Source organism: Formica exsecta, unplaced genomic scaffold (assembly GCF_003651465.1).
Source record: "Formica exsecta isolate Colony F162 unplaced genomic scaffold, ASM365146v1 scaffold445, whole genome shotgun sequence".
NCBI classification, from domain to species: domain Eukaryota; kingdom Metazoa; phylum Arthropoda; class Insecta; order Hymenoptera; family Formicidae; genus Formica; species Formica exsecta.
This window is the reverse complement of record NW_021851687.1, coordinates 6,767-13,781: the sequence shown is the minus strand read 5'-3', so window position 1 is coordinate 13,781 and position 7,015 is coordinate 6,767. Positions and strand designations below refer to the sequence as shown.

The window sequence follows — 7,015 nt, the reverse complement described above, 5'->3', positions numbered from 1 at the left end:
CAGAGCTGCCAGTTCGTGGGAAATGGGAGCCCCCACCACTTACCGCGGGACTTACTAACACAGACGTAGTCGCTACGTCATAGCGTGTACGTGTAGCTTCGTGCGTGGGGGCAGGCTACGAGCTACGAACAGCCAGTGATGCCAGTTTTGAGACGCTGCCACAGCCACAGCGTGTGGAGGGGATAACTCACACAAGCGTGAACCGTGTACATGTAATGCGCAGAGCGTTCTGCGCATTACACGTACACGGTTCACGCTTGTGTGAGTTATCCCCTCCACACGCTGTGGCTGTGGCAGCGTCTCAAAACTGGCATCACTGTCGCGAATAGGCAACGAAGCTTAAGATGTAAAGCTAGGCCCGCTGCCAGTCTTGCATCACACGGAGCTGGGTGCTGTACGTGGAAGCATGCGTGAAAGTGCGTGGTAGAAAGCCGATCAAGCAGACAGGACAAATAGAAGTAAACTTCTTTATATCCAATTTAAGATAAGATGGAGCTTGTGTGGAGAAATAAATTAGCAGCTCTGAGTCTTTTACTAATTGTAGACGTCAAAAGAAGAAACGAGATATTTCACATTTCTTCTTTGTATGCATTGATTAATAAGAGAAATTCTCTTCTGATGACCAGTTTTTTCAACGCGGGATTCGTACGCTGCCCGAAAGATGGGAAAAAGTAGTGGCATGCGATGGACAATACTTTGAATCATAAATGTATAACCAGTTTTTTACAATAAAGCCTCGAATTTCGTAAAAAATACGGCGGAAGCAAAGTTGTACACCTAATATTGTAATTATATAAAGGAAACGAGAATATTTTGTTCGCTGAAGAAGATTTTAGAACTCTGTCCTTTTTCTTTCTTTTTTTCAAGTGAGATAAGTATATATCAACATAAATCGAATTTCAGTTATCGATTATTATCGAGGTACGAGCTCTCAATATCTTGGTGTATTACAAGAAATTAAATAACAAAATATATTTGTGTTTCTTGTGGGATTACTCTGTATAATGACATGGATTTAAACGTGACAAAAATCAACAATATTGTAAATTAGATTTTTCTTTTTATGATTGATCGAAATACGCATGCATGGCAAAATATTTTTTTAGCTGTAGATCAAAAAAGAGCCATATCGATTCAGCGTTAATTGATTGTATCCAGATGTATGCAATAGCCTGGGCGGTGGATCTTCCGTCGAAAATCGGCGACCTCGAGGTTCTCATATTGATCGTCTCCTGCATCTGTCACGATCTCGATCATCCGGGCTACAACAATATCTATCAGATAAACGCGCGGACTGAACTAGCACTGCGTTACAACGATATCTCGCCTTTGGAGAATCATCACTGTTCCGCGGCGTTCCGGGTCCTGGAGGCACGAGAGTGCAACATCCTCGCGTCCTTGAACAATCTTACCTATAGAATAGTGCGCGAGGGCATTATACGATGCATCCTAGCGACCGACATGACCCGGCACAACGAGATCCCCGGCCAGTTCAACGATATCATTCCTGAATTCGATTATACCAACAGAACACATATAAATCTGGTAAATACGCCGACTAATGGAGTTAGTAAGTTAGTTGTTAATTAGTAGTATAGCTAGGCCTGTTCTAACCCAGGTCCTCTGAAGGGGGTGAGAGGCGAGGGGAAACCGGCGCGGGGGGTATGACGTCACGCGGGGGAATCGCGTCCTAACCGGTAGGCGAGGGGTCCGCGTAGAGGGGGAGGGGGACCGCGTCCTAAACGATGGGTGAGGGGTCCGCGGTGAGGGGGGAGGGGGGACCGCGTCCTAACCGATAGGCGGGGAACCCGCTAACCTAACCGATGGGTGAGGGGTCCGCGGAGAGGGGAAGGGGGACCCGCACGAAATCGGTTAGCGAGAGACCCGCGGGGAAAAGGGAACGCGATGCCGCGAGGAGGCGTGGGAGAAGGATAGCGCGAGGCGTCCATATGAGCGTAAGACAAGGATAGCGTTTGCATGCACGTTGGAGAGAGATGGCGCGAGGCATGCACTTGGGAGAGGGATAGCGCGAAGAGAGAGAGAGAGAGAGAGAGAGAAATAGCGCGAGGCATGCATTTGGGAGAGGGATAGCCGAAGGATGCACTTGGGAGAGAGAGAGATAGCGCGAAGCATGCACGCGGATCATACGGCGTTCGCAAGGCGGTGTGAGAGAGATAGCGCGAGACATGCACGTGGGAGCGAGAGAGATAGCGTTTGCAAGGCGGTGCGAGAAGGATTGCGCGAGAAGGATGGCGCGAGGCATGTACTTGAGAGAGAGGAAGAGAGAGAGAGAGATAGCGTTCGCAAGTTAAATTTTGCAGACTGTGCATATCTATTACACAGTTTTTATATATATATATACTTGACACAAATAAAATAAAAAGTAATTTTTTATGCTTAGGTGTGGAGAGACCTGAAAAGTCGCACTTCTATAAAGGCACGCGATTTGAGAAGGGCTAAGGCGATGACCGGAAACAAATCAATCAAGCAATCTGCAGAATTATCCGAAATAGAACTGCGGGTTATTGGGATAGTCGGCGCAGAATATATTGAAGGAAATAAAGATTGTGCTGAAAATATTCCGGAAGAGGAGGTATATATATTTATATACCCGTATATGTTTTGTAATTATCTATTGTAGAATTATTATATATAGAATATTTATAATTAATTAAAACAATTTAAAAAATTAGTCTGACAATAACGAATGTTATATAATGAAATGAGCTACTATGATCTATCTATATAATGAATCTATCTATATAATGAAGTATAATGGCCTAATACATAATATATGCCTTTTCTCCATGTTTATAGTCTTTTGACAGGAGTCAAATCGGACAAATTAATTTTAAAATAACGTGATATTTACCAGAATGTGATATCGAGAAGACTGATGAAGTTTAAATTTAAGTTTTTTAACTTTTTTAAAAAATTAAGTTTATTTAATTTAAGTTTATAATTTTTGCATAAAGTATGCACCAAAGAATTTCGCATTTAAAATAAAAATAATATGTTGTGATTTTATAATAGATATAAAAGATATAAAAAAATGAATTATGATTTTATGAAATGATTATATGTTGATACCTTGCGTTATACCAGGCTACGGGCTTCCCGTAGTTAGGCCGGGCTTCCCGGTTGCTGGGACGGCGCACCCTGATACCTCGCGTTACACCGGGCTACGGGCTTCTCGTAGGTAGGCCGGGCTTCCCGGCTGCCGGGACGGCGTATCCTGATACCCCGCGTTATACCAGGCTACGGGCTTCCCGTAGTTAGGCCGGGTTTCCCGGTTGCTGGGACGGCGCCTCCTATTAGTTGATAAATCCGCACCACGTTATACCGTAAGACCGTTTTGTATAGACCGCGACCGTTTCTACCATACGACTACTTGGGTCTCCGTGTATCGTTCCGAATAAAGACCGCGACCTGTTAGATGGTAACACCGCTTTGTACGCTCCGGTCTCCGCGTCCTGATAGACTCTAGCACCGTTTGTAGATACCGCGACCTGTTCATATTGTAAGACCGCATTGTATATACCGCGACCTGTCCGTATTGTAAGACCGCACTGTATATACCGCGCATCCTGACTGTAGAGTTAATTAGACATTAGGATTCCCGCCAAGTGTCGCGCCGATTCCACCTTCACACACACGGCCTTCAGGCTACTACGGAGCGTCAGTCCTTTTAAGGATAGAACGCCGAGAAGGTCGACGCCCCGTCCTTTTAAGGATAAGGCAGTCCGGCAGTTGGAATAACGTTGAAGGCCACGCGACACCCCCTAGAGTTTAAGATCTGTACTGTACCCCAAAGATTAATCATAAATTATTTGCATGCGAACACCGCAATTTCAGAACACGGCCGCTTGAGCCACGCTCGCCTCCCGAGCTCCACGCGCACCGCTCACGCGCGAAACTCTGTACGCACCGTTCCTGCATGCTGCTTCACATAGCTATCAGAGTTAACTATCTTTTGTAATAACCGCTTGAATATACCTAATTATTTAAACCGCTTATCCGAGGCACAGTAAGTTGGAGTTTCCCCCTTCTCCCGAATCCTGGCACCGGCGAGCCTCGATCCGCGGCGTACGGGAAAGGTGAACCGTTACATGTTGCGTTACGTAAAATGTTTTTCTTTATATTTTATTCAAAATATATATACAATTTATTTGAAATATATATACAATTATTTTATATAAAATTATATATACAATTATCTTCCAAACCTTTCCGCAATAAGGCGATCTTGAATTCGACGCGCGAGCGCAAGTGGTCGCACATTATCATCATCATCATCATCATCATCGTCGATATGAATGTTGGGTACATCTCCGTTTGCGTAGTCTTCAAACGGATCGTCAAGTATACCGCCAGCAATGCGCATATTGTGTAGAACTGCACACGCATTAACGATTCTTCCTGCAAAGCCAGGTTCGTACTGTAAGACCCTGTGCTTGGAAAGGCATCTCCATGTGCTTTTAAGTACTCCAAACAATCGTTCCACGCAATTTCTTGCACTGCATAATGCCTCGTTATACAAGAATCGTGGAGTTCCTTCAGGCTCATGAGGCAAAGGAGTTAACAGCCAGGGTTCTAATGGATATCCTGAATCACCTGTAAAAAATATATCTAAAATGTGCAACAAATACTGTAGTAATATAAAAAGAAAGAACATACCAATGAGATACGTTCTTCTTTCGCCGCGATGATGATATGCGCGTTCCATAACACCACGCGCAGCAGAAGCACTCCAAATATAAGCGTCATGTCTGGCTCCAGGAAATCTAGCAACGTTCAGGAGGATCTTGAGATTTGGGTCGCATATCTAAAATAATGAACATGATATTATAAAAATTATAACACGATAAATTGATAAATAATTGCGATCAGTACCATTTGCACATTTAATGAATGGTATCCATTGTGATTTATGTAGGCTTCTTCATGTTCCCTAGGAGCAAGGATCGCCACGTGGGTGCAATCTATCGCTCCGATAGCTCCTTCAAATGGTTTCTGAAACTTCTGAAACTGCTCTCTTGCAATCCGTCTTGCTTCCAGAGTCATGGGAAATTGCACCCATTGACGAAAAATATTTTCATTTGTAACTCGATTAACTCGATGAACGCATCTGCTGATTGATGATTGACTCATCGAAATACCCCATTGTTCACCTACTGGACGTTGATAGCATCCAGTTGCGTATTTCGAGCGTGGATCCTAATCCTTTGGGCGTATAAATCCCTAAAGACCTCTTCCTTAGCGGCTAGAGGCACAACATGTGCATCAAATGAGGTGCAAGTACATCAATGAGATCAGATGTCAATTCCGGAGTTAAACGGTATAATTCCCTGAATTCAACATCGGTCAAATCAAATGGTTCTTCTATTTCTCGTAATATCTGTCGACCTGCTCTTCGCTCGAGGCGTTGAATACGATTCTCAAGATCCAATATGTGTGCAGCAAGATAAGCATCAGCCATTCTGAAAATAATTTATTTATTTATGTTATTTATTTATGTTATTGTAAGTCAGCAGTGCGAATTTAAAGAGAAAAAGAACAGTTTCATATCACTTGACTAAGCTTACACTGTTTTACTGATATTGGAATGATCTCTCTATTCCATCAGTCTGCAGCAATGTAACCTACATAAAGTGATACTTAAATAATTTTTCTTTCTTTATATTTTCATTGCATGATTTATATGCATAATCATTTTTATATAAACAAGTTGTATTATAAACCATTACAAAAATGTTATTTGTTTTATGAAAGGTGAAATTAACCTAACTTAACTATGATTAATTTTTCTATGAAATTATTAAATGAATATAAAATGAGTCAATTATTAGAAAACTTATAAATAAGTATATTTATCTGCAAAATAGTATACTTACTTATTGGGATCCTTAATCCGGTTTATTAATTTAAAAAACTTAAACTTCACACAATTATATTTGATGTATGTATTATATAAATGTGTCCTCACTGACAAGTTATCGAATATCGCTAAGTGGGTAGCGAGACCTCCAAAGCTCGTCGTTAACGTTGCGACAATTTTCGGAACTTAACGATTTGACTTGACAAGAAATGTCGATAACTGCTCGGTACAGAATAGCGCTCAACAAAAATTGTCGATAAGTACGGTTAACAATAGCGACACTCGTCGCTAAGAGAATCCCGCTACTGGAGTGCGTTTTAGAGAAGACGGAGGAAAAGAGAAACTACCAACATCACAAAATATTTAGCATAGCATATTATGTACATTGTTCGTACGACGAATCGTTATCCGCGTATCATTCCCATCGCGATATCGATTGCATGTCATGGTTCGTCAAAGAACTTAAAAATTTAGCACTGCGTGTAAAAAGTATTTTATCAGCTAATGTTCCCATGGTAAATTTAACATCAGATGAATGGGAAAAATTTCACAACGCGACACAATGCCACATTTGCGAGAAACCATTCGTACAAGACGATACGCGCGTACGCGATCATTGCCATCTGACCGGGCGATACAGAGGTGCCGCGCATTCAAATTGCAATTTAAATTATAAAGATTCTTTTTGCATTCCAATAGTTTTTCATCATTCATCCGGTTACGACGCACATTTTATTATCAAGGAAATAGCTACAGCGTTCGAAGGGGAAATTGAAATACTTCCGATAACAAAAGAAAAATATATATCGTTTACGAAAAATGTAAACCTTGCCGAAGAGAAATAAAAAAATTATATTAAATTGCGTTTTATCGATTCGTATAAATTTCTCACAGCTAGTCTCGATAAATTGGCATCATTCTTGAATAAAGACAAACTCAAAATTTTAAAATCTGAATTTCTAAATTTATCGAATGACAATTTCAATTTATTAACACGGAAGGGCGTCTTTCCGTACGAATATATTGACTGCGTCGACAGGTTGCAAGATACGTGTTTACCACAGCGCGAATCATTTTACAGTTCCTTGACCGGTGACAAAATATCCGAGAGCGATTACGGGCACGCCGAGAACGTGT

General features: G+C 41.7%; 1 pseudogene; it reads right to left on the bottom strand.

Annotated features, from left to right (window-relative positions):
• Positions 1–4,122: 4,122 nt before the first annotated feature.
• Positions 4,123–6,609, bottom strand: LOC115240756 (annotated as a pseudogene).
• Positions 6,610–7,015: the final 406 nt, after the last annotated feature.